The 18,212-nt window shown below is 50.1% G+C and overlaps 1 protein-coding gene across 4 annotated transcripts in view; it reads right to left on the minus strand.

Annotated features, from left to right (window-relative positions):
- DNAH17 (dynein axonemal heavy chain 17) overlaps positions 1–18,212 on the minus strand; it is a 12,633,448-nt gene that overhangs the window by 6,819,672 nt on the left and 5,795,564 nt on the right. The gene's annotated exons all lie outside the window — the stretch shown is intronic.

Genomic DNA, 18,212 nt, shown 5'->3' on the forward strand with positions numbered 1-18,212 from the left:
ATGTTATGTAGAACCAAGTTCCAATGTAAGGCCAGCAAGGTAAGTGGTAAAACCATATATAACTAAAGAAGCAATAATAATAATAATAGTAAAGGAAATCAAGAAGAGAACCAGAAAAGGCAGAAAAAAGGAAGAATAACCCTAGCCCTTTCCCCTCTTCTGTTCCTCCTTCCCCGGCGTAAAGAGCAGGCATGGTGAGTGGCCAATATTCCTGAAACTTGAAAAACTTAAAAAACATGAGACCGACTTGAACATATAGTCGATAAGTAGAGTGGATTAAAACTATAACAGGACTATAACAGTATTATAACAGTTCCATAACAATTCTCCATTAGTACTCCATTAGCCATAGTCTTAGCTTCTTGCGGTGTGTTATTCTGTACGCTATACAAAACATGGTTTAAGCTCCACATGCTGGTACCGTAGCGGCATGCAGATGATAGGCCTGGGAACCTTTTGGTGTGGCAGTTTTCGTGACGGCACACTGTGAGCTCTGTCAAATTCCAGTGTTTATTGAATACTGGGTTTGTAGCTTGTGTAAACCATTTCTCCAATATATTTTAATAGCTACCGCATTTTGCACTTTTGCACATTGCCTATTTGCACACTCACCTCCACCTCCTGGCCGCAGCTTCAGGCAGATTGAAGCAGAGGGAAGGCCACGCGTAGCCGGCACTTCCAGGGCCTCACTTCTGCCCCGGTTAGTGTTCTAGTCTCCAGAGGCACCTATTTAGGTGCAGGCTGGAGCAGACACGCAGAGCATGCGCACAGCGGGCGTGCCAAAGGTGCGCCTAAGGCAACCAGTCTGCGACCGTCCGCGACTGGACCGGGCCTACGGACAGAACCCTTGGCCCTAACACTAATATCAAGCCCAAACTTAGTTACTCGGGGGAGACGCTATGCGTGCTATGGCGGCCTAGGGGTAAATCATGTAATCTTTTTAGCATTGAAGAGTTGTTAAGATCAGAACTCCCTCAATGCTCAGAATGTCTTACTAAAATCCCTAGGACCATTCAGCCGACGCAAAAATCCTGTAGAAACCTGGTCAACTCATGCCTGTGAAATATGGAACTTCAGTTAGCGCTTATACAATGCTAGGTCATTGATTAAACATAAATATGAAATTGCTGACTTTATCCTTGACAATAAGCTGGAGGTCTTGTGACGGACACCTGGGGTGAAGATACATCTGATCCTGATTTCAATATCGCGGTACCTCATGGGTATTAAGCGTTTAGACATGATAGACAACTAAAAAAAGGTGGGGGGTTTACACTAATTCACAGGAGCGATCTTATCTCACATTGCTCAAAATATCCTCATCAGACTGCGAGGCCCTCCTTTTTAAAATCACTCCCCTTGAACAAGAGACATTCAAAGGATTATTGATCTATCGTCCCCCAGGCCCCAGAAGTAGCTTCTTGACTAATTTCCATTCTTTATTAGAATTAGGTCTTCAATCCAAATTCTTCACTATTTTAGGTGATATGAATGTCCATCTTGAAACATTAGTGGATAGAGATACACAGGAGATACTCGATATTAAATCATAACTAGGACTCCGACAGCTTGTACAAGACCCGACGCATCTAACAGGACATACCTTAGATGGTCTTTTTACTAATAATCCTGCCATTTCTAATATATGCATTCTCCCTCTAACCTAGTCCCACCACCATTCTATTCAGATACAATCTGCCCCAATCTAATATAATACTTCTAGCACCAAGTCAACTGGGAGAACTTGGCATAAAATTGACCTGAGTTTACTGGAAAGCCAGTTAGTACAAAGCCAACCGGATCCTGAATTGGAAGTAGAGATCTCAGCTAGAAAATATACTACTTGGCTGGAGTCCAACTTTGCTCAATTAGCACCTGTCACAGTGATCAACAAACACAGAAAGACCCCATCTGTCTCTGATTCTCTGAAGCCCTAAGACTAGATAAACAAGCCAGCAGGAGGCAAGAAAGAATCTGGCGCAAAAACTATGAAGCACCAAAAAAAGATCAGTATAAATCTATGTTGGCAGACTATAAGAAAAAGTTAATTACTGAGAAGAGTCAATACTATACGTTGCAAATAGAAAAGGCTGGTAATTTCAGCAAAGAACTTTTTAAGACCATAAAGAACTTAACTACAGCTATAAAAGATAATTCTGCCAACTGTAACCAAGATTTTTGCAACACACTTGCTCACTCCTTTAAATTAAAGGTGGATCAAATATATGATGAGTTTGCCAACCACAAATCAAACATCAGTGTTACAGAACAGGAAGCTAGAGTCAAAACGTCTTTTTCAAACTTTACCCCTACATCTTCAGCTCAAATAGCTACGCTTCTTTCAATGACCAAATCAGGATCCCCGGACGATCCCTGTCCTCCTAGGATCCTACAAAACATCAGCCATCTCATTAGCCCGCAGTTATCTAGTATGTTCATTCAAATGCTTTCGCAAGGACTCTTTCCTATCATGTGGAAACAGTCCTGCATATTGGCGCGTTTAAAAAAACACAGCCTGGACATAACTTACCCAGCCAACTACCGTCCTATTGCGAGACTCCCACTTCCGGCAAAAATTGTTGAGAAAATAATAAAAGTTGAACTCTCCACTTTTATTGCAGACAATCAAATCCTAGACCAGAGTCAGTTTGGATTCAGAGCCATAGCACCGCGCTGGATGGCGGAGGGTCAGCAGCTCTCATTCTCCTCGACCTATCCGTGGACCATACACTTCTGGTCCAACGATTAAAGGCCATAGGTATAGGAGGAAAGGCCTTTTCCCTTTTAACATACTTTTTGTCATATAGAACACAAACAGTACACCTCGGCAATTTTAAGGCAGCAACTTTTGTCTTGCCTTGTGGGGTGCCACAGGGCTCCTCGTTGAGCCCTACGCTTTTTACTATTTATGTTTCTGAACTCGCTCCTCTGATTAGAAGTTTGATGTAATCCCTACTACTTATGCCGACGACACCCAGTTGGTTATTTCAACAGTGGATAAGGATGTTACCCAGTTGGTTATTTCAACATTGTATACGGATGTTAATTATAACCAGTCCAGAATTAGCTTGAAGGAAGATTTGGAAAAGTTTGATCACTTAAAGGAAGAGCTGGAGAGTATTCTTCAAGGGAGATAATGCGCAGGTGGGAGGCGAGCAAGTGTGCCCATTTTTAGTATGGGGAAGGGGCAGGTAAATTACTCGCTTGGAAAATCAAAGGGTGCCTTAAAGGGTGTCCAGAGAAGAGCCCTGCTGGGCCAAAGAAAGACTGAAGAGGGGAACCTCAGAAAGAGGGGCAGAAAGGGGATCCATAGCCTTTGCTATGCACCATGCCGCAAATTTGTTCCATCTACCGGCGGATACCGTATTAGTGGAGGGATGCGTGGCTGCCAAGATGACGTTACAGACTTCAGGAGGAAGGTCAAAAGCTGTCAACTGTCGCTGCTCAATTCCACGCAAGGAGATATAGGCTGGACAGGTTCGGTGGAGAAACGTCACCTGCTGCTGCGACAGAAGATCCTCTCGAAGAGGCAGTCTGATCGGAGGATTGATGGCCATGCCCAAGAGCTCGGGGTACCAGACTCTCCGCACCCAGTCCGGAGCTACAAGAATGACCTGGGCGCGGTCGCGCTTGATCTTCACAGTCCCGTCCAAGATCTGGACGACATCAGAAAGATTTCCCTGATGTTGTGCCCACTGGAACTTCAGGTCCCACTGCACAGCCTGCATATGCCATCTGGCATGATCTACCAGCAAGATGCAGGAGGCCATGAGGCCCAGCAGCCTCAGAGTCATTCTCATTGCAATATGGGATAGAGGCTGAAACATCAGTATCATAGCCTGAATATCCCATACTCGCTGCTCGAGAGGATAAGCCCAAAACTGTGCTGTATCCAGAACTGCTCCGATGAAAATTAGCTTCTGAGAGCGAATCAGGTGTGACTTCAGCACGTTGATGGTGAACCCCCAGCCAATGCAGGAGGTCCGCCATAGCCTGGAGGTGGAGACCACAGCCTGGGGCGAGCCCACCTTCATCAGCCAGTCGTCGAGATAGGGGAAGACTGGAACCCCTGATCTGCGTAGATGAGCTCGACCACTGGTATCACCTTCGTGAACACCCGAGGAACTCTGGTAAGGCCAGAGGGGAGCATGGTAAACTGAAAACTCTCGTGGCCCACTGTGTAATACAGGTAACGCGGGTGGATGTGAAAATAAGCGTTCTGCAAGTCCAACCCTACCATCCAGTCTCCAGGGTCGAGGGCAGACAGGACCTGAGCCAAGGTCAACATTTTGAACTTCTCCCTCTGGAGGAAACGGTTGATGTCCCTAAGATAGGACACAGGCCCTTGTCCTTCTTGGATACCAGGGAGTAGTGGGAGTAACAACCACAACCTTGTTCAGGCACAAGGACTCGTTCGATAGCTCCCTTGGCCAAGAGAGCCGTAACTTCCTGGCGGAGAAGGGCCAAGTGATCCTCCGGCATGCGATGGAGTGTCAGTGGCATGGAGGGAGGGGTACTCTCAAAGAGGAGGGAGAAGCCCCTTCAGACAATCTGCAAAACCCACCTGTAAGACACGATGCTGTGCCAGTGGGGGAGGTGATGGCAGATCTTGCTGCCCACTGGCAACTGGAGGCCCTGTAAAGTCGGACTAGGAAGGTTTGGAGGCTGATGCGGGGGGCATTGGAGGAATGGCCCGCCCGCTGGCCCCCAGACCCTTGACACTGGGTCACATGCCCCCGGCCACTCAAAGGCTGGGTAGCCTGTGAGGCCCTGTGGTTCTGGGTGGAAAGTGGTGGGGTACTCCTTCCCTATGCACAAAAGGGGCCAAAGGCAGGCTGCATGTAATGAGAAGTTGCTGTGAGGCCGAAGGACGTGGCCTTAGAGTCCTTGAAGCGCTAGAGCATGTTGTCCGCCTTGTCACCAAACAGGCGACGGCCATCAAAGGGCATGTCCAAAAGTGTTGGTTGGACATCCCAAAAGAAGCCAGATGTTCTCAGCCAGGCATAGCGCATCAGGGCTGCCAACGTGGGAACCGTCCTACCTAGCAATGCGGTGGTATCCAGCCCACACCGGATGGTGAACTTAGCATCTCGACCCTTAGCAACAGCATGGGTGAGCATGGCCTGGGCCTACTCCGGGCACTGTGGCAGCACTTGCGCAACCATATCCCACACCGTGTGTGCATAACGGCCCATGAGACAAGCGGTGTTCACCGACCGCAGTCCTAATCTGGCGGAAGAAATCATCTTCTTCGCAAGATGGTCCAGCTTCTTGGATTCCCTATCTGGGGGAGAAGTAGAGAATGTGCCTTTTGAGGATGAGTCTTGAACCACCAAACCCTAAGGGGTAGGGTGTTGGGAGTGAAAAAGTGGGTCACTCAGGGCCAGGCGGTGGCGTCGGCAATCATCCTATCCACAGGATCCCCTGTGCATAGGATTGCACCAAGTACCCAGAAAGATGTCAGTGAGAGCCTCATTAAAAGGCAGCAGTGGCTACCAAGATGATGCTGGCGGCTGAAGCACCTCAGTCTGGAGGTTAGTCCTGACAGGCACCGTAGGAAGCTCAAAGCCCAAGGCCTCAGCCACCCTATGCAACACCACAGCGAAGGAATCTTCCTCCTCCGTAGCCACGGTCGGGGGAGAAAGCATACCAAGGTCTTGGGAGGTATCCAGACCACTGGCATCAGCCAACTCCTCTTGCCAGTCCGGCTCCTCAAGTTGGTCTGCTAGAGGGTCAACAGACCATTTCCAGTCCTCCTCACCCTCCGCTGGCTGCCACTCAGGGCAGTAGGGAAGGCCAGGGATGAACAGATGAAGTACTCCCCCGACGCTGGTACCGACGTTGGTCGATGTCAGTCCGGTACTGTGTGCAAATCGAGGGGTTGACGCTGGTTGGGGCAAAACCGATGCACAAGTTACTACTTGTGTAACGATATATCTGTAAGAGACATTAGTTAGTGATAGATTCCTTACCTTAGAATATTCCCATGTGTCAGACTGGATCCGGAATTTTTTTGCGTAGCAGTACCCATGCGCGTCGGTAGGTGTCGTCCGCGGCTCCGCGTCCGTCGTCGTGGGCGCCGTGATGACGTTGTCAGAGTACTTAGACGCCGCCTACGCGTGCTGACGTCTGTAGGAGAGTAGGGTCTGCTTCCTATGGTTACCCCCACTTTTTGCTTTGCTTTACTGGTTTTCAACTTAGATATGGCTGTGGGCCTACTAATCAGACCCACAGCACAGCTGCACTCTCTCTAAATGTACCTCATGTACTCTAGGTACATCCACAATTGGAAATTGGTTCAACTTGTCAGCCCCTGTAAAAGTGTGCCCTAGGTACTCAGGGCATAGGTGTAACAAAGGACTACCTGGGGCTGCAGCATGTATTATGCCACCCCTGGCTGGCCCCTCAAATAGACACAACTGGCTGATTACTCAGCTGGGGCAAGGTCGTGTAATCACCCCTTGCTTAGGTGTAGTATTCCTATACCTACTTATATATAGACACATAGTAACCTGTGAGTCACTCCTATGGCAGGCCTTAACAATCCTGGAGGCAGAGTGTTTGGTTATGTGTGAGATGGTGCTCTAGCATGAGCTGAGCCTGTCTGCAGCTTTCGGAACCATATCCTTATAGCTGTTTTTTGATATCGCCATACCATATACTCTTAAGTGCATTATAATCCTCGCAGTTAATGCTAACTTTGGTTTGGCTTTATCCAAACATGTCGTGTAAGGTGTCATACGCTTTGGAATACTACCCCCTCGCCAATTCTGGCGACGGTGTAGCATTCCACCCTTCTAGAGGGAGAAGACATGTTGTTGCTGACTATCCCAGTTAAGTTAACCAGATCCCCAGCGTCACAAAATGGACGCTGCTTTCACAGACACAAGTCTGACCTCATGCAGCTGGGAGACCTTGCAGTCACGGAGGTTTGGACAATAGGTTGCCTGCCTGGGGAGGTGCGAGCACCACCCCAGACAGGACTTTGTGTATTGGGACAGGGAGGGCTGAATAGATTGAGACGGTGAACAGCCTTTAGAATGAAAGTTTTACAACGCACTACCATTACGACGCAACTTTTACAACGCAAACTATTACAACGCATTGCGCTGGGGGGCGCTCTAGGATAGGGAATAGGTTTAATGTACTATCCAACACCTTCCCTACTATCCACGGGGACTGGAGTTCGAATAGTAAATTAAACTATTCACTATCCAGCGCCCAAAAGCACTATGCGTTGTAATGGTATGCATTGTAAAACTTGCGATGTAAAGGTAGGCCTTGTAAAAGTAGGCGTTGTAATGTCATACATCTGTGTGAGACACTGCCTGGAGCACCCTAAGTGCTCCATGCATACCCCGGTTCAAACCGGTTGCTGGGGCACTCCAGCCCCAGCTCTGGTGCGAAACTGGACAAAGGAAAGGGGGTGTAACCACCCCCTTCCTCGTCCCACCCATAGGAGGGACCTAGAAAGTAATCCAGCCCCTTTTCTATACTAATATATTAAAGAGAGAGCCCAAACATTTGAGGTGGGTAATCTCAGGAACCACAGCACCAATCACAACACCCAATTCAGCGTTGGAAAGGGCAGTTGCAGCAGAAGGACATAGGCTATGCAGACGCCCACCATATACATTTAAAAGGTAAAAGAACCGTGCCAGCAAAGTAGTCCCTTGAAGGCGTGTCTGCGTTGTGCTGTGGGCGTGTGCTAGGGCGCGGGGCAAATGCTGGGGGCGTGTGGTACGTTGCGCCCTTCATGCCATGTCTCATATCGTGTGCTGTGGCGTGTGCTGGGGGCGTGGGCGTGTAAAGTCCACATTTGTAAAGCGCACAATCACCCGTAAGGGTCTCTAGGCGCTGGGGGCCGTCGGGAAGATTAAGCGAGCTATTGCCCTGAGTCACATGGTGCTGGGCTAACCTACCGCCGGAGCCGGGGATCGAACCGTGGTCCCCAGATTCCAGTGTCAGTCGCCCTGGCCGTGGCGCCACACCTCTTCCACGTGTGCGCGGCGCGGGATCACGGAAAAAAAAGTGAGCGTTCTGCCCAATATTTCATTGTTTTTTCTTCCCAGGTTCTGTACATTCAAGCTCCGGGTGTCCACCCTGCTCCCTTTAAATACCCCTGCACCCCATAATTATAACCCAACCTTACTCCCTAAAATACCCCAACACCTTTAAACACTAACCCATCTTAACCCTATAAATATACCCTGTACCGCAAAACCCAAACCTATCCCTAAACCCTAAAAATACCCCTTTACCCCCAAACCTAGCCCTGAACCCTATAAATAGCCCTGTACCTCAAAACCCAAACCTACCCCTGAACCCTAAAAATACCCCTGTACCCCAAAACCCAAACCTAGCCCTGAACACTTAAAATGCCCCTGTACCCCAAAACCCAAACCTACCCCTAAACCCTAAAAATACCCCTGTACCCCAAAACCCAATTCTAGCCCTGAACCATAAAAATAACCCTGTACCCCAAAACCCAAACCTACCTCTGAACCCTAAAATACCCCTGTACCCCAAAACCCAAACCTAGCCCTGAACCCTAAAAATACCCCTGTACCCCAAAACCCAAACCTAGCCCTGAACCCTTTAAATACCCCTGTACCCCAAAACCCAAACCTACCCCTGAACCCTAAAAATACCCTTTAACCCCAAAACCCAAACCTAGCCCTGAACCCTAAAAATACCCCTGTACCCCAAAACCCATACCTATCCCTAAACCCTAAACCTACCCCTGTACCCCATAATCCAAAATATATCTGAACCCTTAAAATACCCAAACACCCCAAAACACATACCTCAGTACCCCAAAACATATACCCCTATACTCATACTTACCTTACCCAAACATTAAAAAAAAAAACATGGTTTTACTATTCATGCATTTACAACGAAATTCGTTGTAAATGCATGCGTGGTAAAAGCATATAAAATGTAATGCCATGCGTTATAATGGCATTGCGGAGTCATGGTACTTTCGTAATGAAAGTATGCGGAGTCATGGTATGCGGAAAGAAAGTTGTGGAATAATGGGTGTTTACCCTCCCCGGTAAGTACATTGGTGGCACGGCGGCCCACATCTCCAGCAATATACTCATATTTTTTCACCACAGATTTGAAAAATGCACAGGTCTCTCTCATTGATGGCCAGAACCGACATACACTTTTAGACACACCTCCCGCCACAAGTTCTAGAATTTGAAACTGGGGATCTACGTTTGAATCTCGGCATCAGCTCAACATCCTGTGATCCCAGGCAAATCGCTTTGTCTCCCCGTGCCTACCACAAATGAATGTGTTCTTCTGTAATGTAAATTGTGCTCATGCCATGTTGTCGAGTTCGCGCTATATAATATTGCAAGGAAAAATAAAGTAGGGAAACTCGAGTTCACACACTACTGAACGCACACTCTTAAGTGCATCAGCAGTGCACTGTGAATCTGAGCGTTTCACAGGCCTATCACAGATAAGAAATGCTATCAAAACGAAATCCTACAAAACAATATACTATTGGCCGGCAGCAATTCATACCCGGACAACGTCAGGACGGTCTGCTAGTAGTTGTATAAAGGTAGGAGCTGAGTCCTGAGACTTTAGATTAATCCTGAATCGAAACTTGACACGAAACTCTGGACCTTCGACGTTCTGCTGAAGCTGAAGACCGAAGAATCTCCCTTGTGGCCAAGGAGTGACCACCCTGGGCAACCAGGCACCATCCAGCAAATCAACGGCTTGCTTTGTTGAGGTTCCCGCCGGAACCCGAGCACAGAGCCTGACAAGACCCAGAATTCCAGACCTGTCTGACCCTCTCTTCATGACTGCAGCATAGCTGAGATCCGTGGAGGCGACGAGACACGTGGGACCGGACATCTTGGAAAGCCTGCATCTTGCTAACTGTGCAGCTCCTGAGGCATCCTCGAAGCTGTGCACTGGGGACTGAGAAACCCCGAACCCAAGCTCCACCTGCACCGAAGATCAGCCCTCCACACTCCACGAGTTCTGCGTGGGGCCCTTCTGCTGGTGTTCAGCTCGACGCGTTGTCCGGTTGCTGGCCCGTTGGCTAGTAGCCTCTGTGACGACAATCCTTTTGAACCACCTCGCTGGTCTGGTTGCTCCAGACTGGCCCTTGCATCCCTGCATAGGTGACGTACCTCAGACCTTGCTGGTCTGCACCAGAAGCCTTTTGTTGTATCCTGCGTGGGTTGCCTTTGCCAAGCCTCGTTGACTCCAATCCGGAAGTCGACCCCTCCATCTGCGAGTACCTTCGTGGGACAGCTCGTCTCCAGCACCTGGTCGTCGTCGATGACTCCTGGTCCACGTGGCTGCAAAGTCAAGCTTCAAGACAGCACCTGATTCCTCCTCGACATCGTCTGGTTCCACCCGGTCACTGGCTAGTGACCCAGACTCTGTCCCCTCTGCTTTCAGGTCCTCTTTATCCTCGATCCACCCTTGGATCCACCCGGACATCTTCCTCCTGGTTGCCTGCAGCATCTTTCTTCAAGGCTCCATAGGAATCAACGACGAAACCCGACACATCTTCACACCTTTGGTGCTCCCAAGGGTATTGACTATCCAAGTGTCTAGGTTTTTAGTTGTTTCCTCCTAGCTAAACCGGAAGTGTCCTAAATCCTTCTAACTCTAACTTCTAAGTTCCCATTGACTTTGCATTGACTCACGCGTGTGTGTAAAGACACTGCACGCGCCGCCTGTGGGCCTCCTACTTCTAAACTAAGGTTCAGATAGTGTAGCCCCAGCGATTCTCTAGGCCCTAGGCCTTTCCTTTTCTCGTGATGTGGTACTTATACCACTTTCTTAATATATGGTTTGCTTCGCCCCTAGGGCCTAACCGTCAATTATGTAACTTAACGTATTCTGACTAAGTATCTTGTTATGTGCTTTGGCCTCTGATCTCAAAGAGTTCAGAGGAGTGTGTTAGTAAATAAATACATATATATTTTATAAATATCCTGTGTGGTGTCCTTTCATTTGATATTCAAGGGGTTACATATGGTAAAACAGCTGGCTTTACACGCCCTCAAGAGTCTTTTAGCCTAAGACTGTTCAGTCCACGCTACCACTAGGATAGCTGGTCTATACGGTTGACTTACAACCATCACCATAAGGGTTGTTTGGACTGGTGCAAGGTGTTCACTAGAATAGTGATCATCATATACCAGGCCAACTTCTCACAACGTCAGTTCTTATACACAGCTTTTCCGCGCCAGAAACACAGAGCCATGATAAAAACAAACACTGGTACCATGAAACTAGGGCCATGAAAGGGGATGACCTTAACCCTAGATATCGGTTCGCAGAACGGGGAGGATGGGTGGGTCGGTAAGGAATCTATCACTAACTAATGTCTCTTACAGATATATCGTTACACAAGTAGTAACTTGTGCATCTGAAAGAAACCCGTTAGTGATAGATTCCTAACCTTAGAATAGATACCCCAGCAATACCAACCCCGGTGGTGGGTCTGCGAACCAATATTCACACCAGAAAGTCCTGGAGGACGGAACGGCCAAAGAAGCCATCCCTCTGGACTTGGCTGTCCAGGCAGTAGTGTCTTGCGAACGTGTGCAGCGAGGCCCACGTAGCTACCTGACAAATGTCCTGCAAGGGGACTCCCCGGCCCAGGGCAGTAGTATTTGCCGTGGCCCGAGTGGAATGGGCCCTCAGCCCAACAGGAGGTTTGTTTTTAGCCAAAGAGTAGCATGCCTGGCTGCACAACACTATCCACCGAGAGATGGTCCGTTTGTGCACCGCCCGTCCATTCTCATCGCTCACGCAACCAACAAAGAGTTGGTCATGCACCCGGAACTGGCGTGTGCGATCCAGATAGTATGAGAGCGAGCATTTTGGGTCCAGACGGTGGAGCCTCTCTTCCTCTTTCGAGGGATGCGGAGGTGGAAAGAAGGTGGGCAAGGTGATGGACTGCCTGATGTGGAAGGCTGTGACTACCTTGGGCAGGAAAGAGGGTCTTGTCCGCAACACAACCTAGTCTGAATGGACAGAAAGGAAAGGAGGTTTGGAAGGAAAAGCCTGGAGCTCACTTATGCTCCTGGCAGAGGTGATGGCAACCAGGAAAGCAGTCTTCAGAGTAAGAAGGCGGAGAGGACAGTTATTAAGTGGCTCAAAGGGAGCGCACAGCAGATAAGTAAGTACAAGGTTCAAGTCCCACTGAGACATCACTAATGGAACAGGAGGGAACATGTGTGTGATGCCCTTCAAAAACCTATTTACAATTGGGGACTTGAACAAAGATGGCTGATCAGGTAGCCTTAAGAAGGAGGAAAGGGCAGAGAGGCGGCCCTTGATAGTGCCCAGAGCAGAACCCTGCTGGGCAAGAGAAAGAAGGAAGAGGAGAACCTCAGAAAGGGGGGCAGAGAGTGGATCCACAGGCTTTGCTGTGCACCATGCCACAAATCTGCTCCACCTGCAGGCCTATACCGACTTTGTGGAGGGATGCCTGGCTGCCAAAATGACATTACAGACTTCAGGAGGCAAGTCAAATGGCCTCAACTGTCGCCGCTCAATCTCCAAGCATGGAGGTGGAGACTGGACAGGTTCGGGTGGAGGACCATCCCCTGCTGCTGGGACAGAAGGTCCTCCCGAAGAGGCAGACAAATAGGTGGATCGACAGACATGCTAAGTAGCTCTGGATACCAATATCTTCGTGCCCAGTCTGGAGCCACAAGGATAACCTGGGCCCGGTCGCACCTGATCTTCTTCAGCACTCTCGGCAGAAGTGGTATAGGCGGAAAGGCGTACAATAGACCGCAACTCCACTCACGAGGAAAAGCGTCTCCGAGCGAGTGCTGCCTTGGAAATTCCAACGCGCAGAACTGATGACATTGCGCGTTCTCTTCTGTGGTGAATAGATCTAACCAAGCCTCTCCCCATTGCTGAAAGAAGCCTTGCGCCACGTCCGAGTTCAGACGCCATTCGTGATCCATCATGCACAGACGGCTGAGTTTGTCAGCCCTGGCGTTCAGGGAACCTGCCAGGTGTTGAACCACCAGGGTCACGCCCTGATGTTCCAGCCACTGCCAGAGGCGCAGAGCCTCCTGGCATAGGGTCCACAACCCACCCCGCAGTACCACATGGCGGTGGTGTTGTCCGTGAACACCTGCACTACACTCCCCCGGCAGAGGTGAGGAATGCCTCCAGTGCAAGTCAGATCACCCGCAGCTCCAGAAGGTTGATGTGGAGCTGGGACTCCGCTGGAGACCAGAGGCTTCTGATCTCCGCCTCTCCCATGTGGCCCCCCCAGCCCTGGAGGGACGCGTCCGTCAAAACTACGTGCTCCGGTTGGGATAGGGAGAGGGATCTGCCGCTGACCCAATCGCGGTCCGTGAGCCACCACTGCAACTGTCTTGCAGTGCTCTCTGAGATCAAGACATGGTCGGACAAGTTGCCATAATGCTGGGCCCACTGAAACTTCAGGTCCCACTGCAGAGCCCGCATCCGCCACTGGGTGTGATGCACCAGAAGGATGCAGGAGGCCATCAGCCCCATAAGCCGCTGCGTCAACCTGACGAGACTCGGGATAAAGGCTGAAAGATCGGAATCAGAGCCTGAATATCCCGAACCCGCTGTTGGGGAGGATAAACCGGAAACTGCGCCGAATCTAGAACTGCTCCGATGAAGAGGAGCTTCTGAGAGGGACACAGGTGTGACTTTGGCACATGGAGAACCCCAGCAGGTGCAGGAGGTCCGCCGTAGTCTGGAGGTGGCTGGCGACTGTCTGGGGCGAGCCCGCCTTCAACAACCAGTCGTTGAGGTAAGGGAAGACTGAAACCCCTAACCTGCGCAGATGAGCTGCGACCACCACCGTCACTTTCGTGAACACCCGTGGGACGTTGGTAAGGCCGAAGGGGAGCACGGTATACTGAAAGGGCTCGTGGCCTACTGATGCCGGACCCGAACCGAGGGCAGGACCAGGGACGGCATCGTCCTGGGACGGCGCCGGGGGCGACACCCTTGGGGCCGGTGCCAGCAAGGTCGTGAGGCCGACCGGCGGCGACCCGGATCCGGATCCAGTGGGGCCCTGCGGCGTCGGGACCGAAGTCGCCGATGGCGCCGGGGCCGGGGCCGGAGCACCCGACGGTGCCGAGGGCCGAAGCACCCGGACCGCGTGGGGACCCAGTCGGGACTGCTTGGCCCGAAGGCGCCGCAGAACCCGACGGAGGAGCGAGCGACCTCATGCCCATGAGGAAGTCATCAATCTCCCCCGGCGTCGCGTTCTTCCCAGGGACCGGGGGTTATGGAGCAGGCCGTGACACCTGCGGCTCCAGCGGAGCCGCGTGGGCGGTATCGCCCAAAACCCGGCCGCATCGCGCGAGCGTCGGGGGGAGTCAGAAGAGCGATGACGTCTCTTCGACTTCTTGTGCTTACCTGAGGAGCCCGAAGACCGTGGACGACTCCCGGAGCCATGGTGGCTCCGACCCCGCGTCCGGTCCCTCGACCTTCTCGCGGACCGGGACCTCGAGCGGCGTGGGGCCGACTTCCGGAGCTCGAGTCGCTTGCGGGACCGCTCCCGCCTAGCCTTAGACTAGGCGGGGCCTAGGCAATGAAGACACCGGCGATGGGGGTCGGTAACCGACATCAGTCGGTCGCAGTCGGCGCAGGGTTTGAACCCGAGCATCCCTACCAGCACCGTCGGAGTCGTACAGACTTCAAAGCAGATCAAAAATAATCAAACAAGTTTAGTCAAAAATAGACTAAGGGTACCACTTTTTCCAGATCAGCGCTTGCTAGTGCGGAAAAAAGAAGAACTGACGTCAGCACGCAGAGGCGGCATCTAAGTACTCCGACAACGTCATCACGGCGCCCACGACACCGATGACGGATGCAGAACCGCGGACGACGCCTACCAATGCGCATGGGTACTGCTACGCAAAAAAATTCCGGATCCAGTCTGAAGCCTGGAGATATTCTATCTATCACTAACTAATGTCTCTTACAGATGTCGGGGGCATTGTCACTGGAATCGGTACCAGGGACGATACTGTGACGTTGACCAGCACCGATCCGGATCCAGGCCTGGATCCTTGGGGACCCTGCAGCATTGAGGCCAGAGCCCCCAGCATTGAAGGACCAGGACCCCCAGCCACGTTTGTGGGGGCCAAAGGCCCCCTTTAGGAGTCAGGCTGCCCAAAGATGCTTATACCCGCCCCCTTTTCTTACAATGTCTTACAGATTGACCTTTGTTCCCCCTACCAGCTTGCGCCACCTGCACTGAGGATATCTACATAAGCGCATTGAGCATAGTTTCGCCTAAATTTGCTATGAACATTGGTTGTTCCTTTTTCAGCTGGCTCTATGTTGAAGCCAGGGTTGAGTAACCCATAACACTTTTGAGCTGAGGACCAGCATTGTTTACCTTGTAAAACATCGCATATAATTTTCTATATTTTTTCTCTCACCTTCACCCCATCCCACTCTTTCACTCCCTGGGGCACTAATGTAATTTTAATATAAGATGTATTGTTTGTATGATATACTGCACCTCCATGCACATTGTGATTAAATAGCAGTGTGCTAACTAAGTATATGCATTTGTGTTTCTGTATTTGTATATATGTATATTGATTTTAGTTTTCCTTGTTTTGACTATATATTACATACTGGGAACCCCCTTTATGTACCAAAGATGCTGTGCAGCACTTTGAAAAATGCACAAAGTTTGGCAGGGGCCCTTCTGGCTCTGGGAAAAGGAGGGAAGCGCGGAGCCGTCCCAGCAGGCTCTGAGGAAGGAGTCGGAGAGCGACAACGCGTGCCGCGTCGGATGACCGACAGGGAGAGGGCAAAGAGAGATGATGTTCTTCACCTTCTTCTTGTGCTTTGACTTACCCGAGGTGTGCGAAGACTCTGAGGATGAATTTGATGGCTCTGTGACCGCTCCCGCCACCTTCCCCTCGACCGGTACCTCGAACAGCGTGGAGCGGACTGCCGAGCCCCCAAAAGCTTTCAGTACCGCTCCCGCAAAGACTTAAGGTTCAGGGCGTATCAGTTGGAGCACGACTTTGTGTTGTGGTCAAACTCCAGGCACCAGAGACACACTAGGTGTGGGTCAGTGGCCAACAACAACTTGTGACAGGAGTCACAGGGCTTGAAACAGACCGACAGCTGGGTATCCCTCATGCACCAGGAGTCGAGGACTCAAAAGATGTCGACAAAAGTTGAAAAAGGGTTAGTCAAAAAGCAGCTAGGAGGCATGCTCTCTCCAGATCTGCGCTGGCTGGCACGGAATAAGAGAGAACTGATGGAAGGGCGCAGGGGTGGTGTCTACATAGACACCGCAACGTCATCAAGGTGACCACGATGCCGACGATGAAGGCGGAGTCGACCGACGCTACCTACCAACTTGCAGGGGTACTGCTACAGAACATGTTTCTCCGGATCCAGTCTGACGCCTGGGGGTAATTTTAAGGTAAGGAATTTATAACTACGGTCTCTTACAGATACCCAGTGTTAGGTTGTGAGGTGTCTTTGGGCTTACCCTCCTGGAGAGAATTTTGGGGAGCTACCTGGGAATCCTTATTTTTATCTTTAGGATGCTCACCCTGTTTCCCTTGGGGGCTGTATTACCCCTTTTTTATGGTTACCCCCGGTGGACATTTTGGTCACACTAGTTCTGACCTAGTGGTCCGCCTTCTTTCCCTATTCTTGGGGAGAAATCAGACCTAGGTCTACCAGATTCTGATGCATCTTTTCATTGACGCAATTACTTAAAATATGTTCATTCATAAAAAATTATAAAGTGTAGGAAAGAAGGATCTGCTTTCAAGGTTACCCCCACTTTTTGCTGGTGTCATTCTGTTTTTCTGAATAGTCTGACTGGGATCCTGCTAATTAGGACCCCAGTCACTGTGCTCTCTCCTTCAATAGGATTATGGTAAGTACTTTAGTACCTTACTAAATGGCTGCTGGTGTATCTTTCTAACTCCCTAGTATAGGGTACAAAGGTACCAAAGGCATAGGTACACCAGGGGTCTCCCATGGGCTGCAACATATATTATGCCACCCATGAGAGACCACTCAAACAGTGACTACAGGCCTGCCATTGCAGCCTGTGAGAACTGGTGCCAGCAGTGCACCACTCACCACAGATATAAGTTTCTTTATATCTGAGGTCACTGCACTTAAAACCTATAAGTCACGCCTAGGATAAACCTTTCAATCCTGAAGGTAGGGTGCTTGGTTATAAGTGTGAGGGTTCCCTGCATGAGCAGTACACTCCCTACAAATGTGGGAGTTGATTCTTCCGGCGTTGTAATTGGGGTCAGCCATTTTAGACATATGGTGGACATCAAGTCAAATACGAGATGTCTAACTATATATTGGCTGCAGCGAAAAAGGTCATGTTTGGTATCAAACATGTTGGAATCCTACCCCAACACCGATTCCCGTGTTGGATGTAGGATCCCATGTAGAGAGCCCCATGTATTCCCGATATCAGCCTTTAAGGGTCTAACAGCAAGCTAGTGCTGCTGCCGACCAGAGACATGATTCTGCCCTCCTGCTGCTGAGCCAGGCTCGGCAGTGGAAGGTAGAACAATAGGTCTCCTGCCACAGGGAGGTGTAACCACCTTCCAGAAAGGACTTAGTGTATTGGGCTGGGGTTTACTAGCGCTACCAGACTTCTTTCAAGGGCACATTTGGTGCCCTAGTTGCATACTCCATTTGAAAACAGTTTAGGGAGCCGTTGGCTGGTGCAAAACTGGACAAAGGACATGGGAATATCCTCCCCTCTGTCCAGCCCCTCCTCTGTGAGGGACCACTTAATCATCCCAACCCGTTACTTTGGGAACTTTAGGGCTTACCTGTGGGTGGCTCTTCAGATTCTCCATGGGACAAGATTTTTTGTTTGTTTATTTTGTTTAAATCTGTTTATTGTATTTTCCGTGAGACAATATATTGATACAATCCACAATGTTTAGCAATATTACAACCCTGACATGCATAGTACATTTTGATGGAGCAGAATACAATGTTTTGTCATCGGGAAGATAGGGCAGTGGTACATATGCAGGACATTCACCGGCTGCTGGGATCCCATAAAGCAGATGGAAGACCCGCCACTAATGTCAGATTATTGGGACAAGCTAAGGATGTGTACGTGGCGATTACAGCTTCTGCCTAGCGGAGGGAGTTGAGTGCCTGTTCCAGCTACATAATAATTGCGTGTTATGGGC

Source organism: Lissotriton helveticus, chromosome 7 (assembly GCF_964261635.1).
Source record: "Lissotriton helveticus chromosome 7, aLisHel1.1, whole genome shotgun sequence".
In the NCBI taxonomy this organism is placed as follows: domain Eukaryota; kingdom Metazoa; phylum Chordata; class Amphibia; order Caudata; family Salamandridae; genus Lissotriton; species Lissotriton helveticus.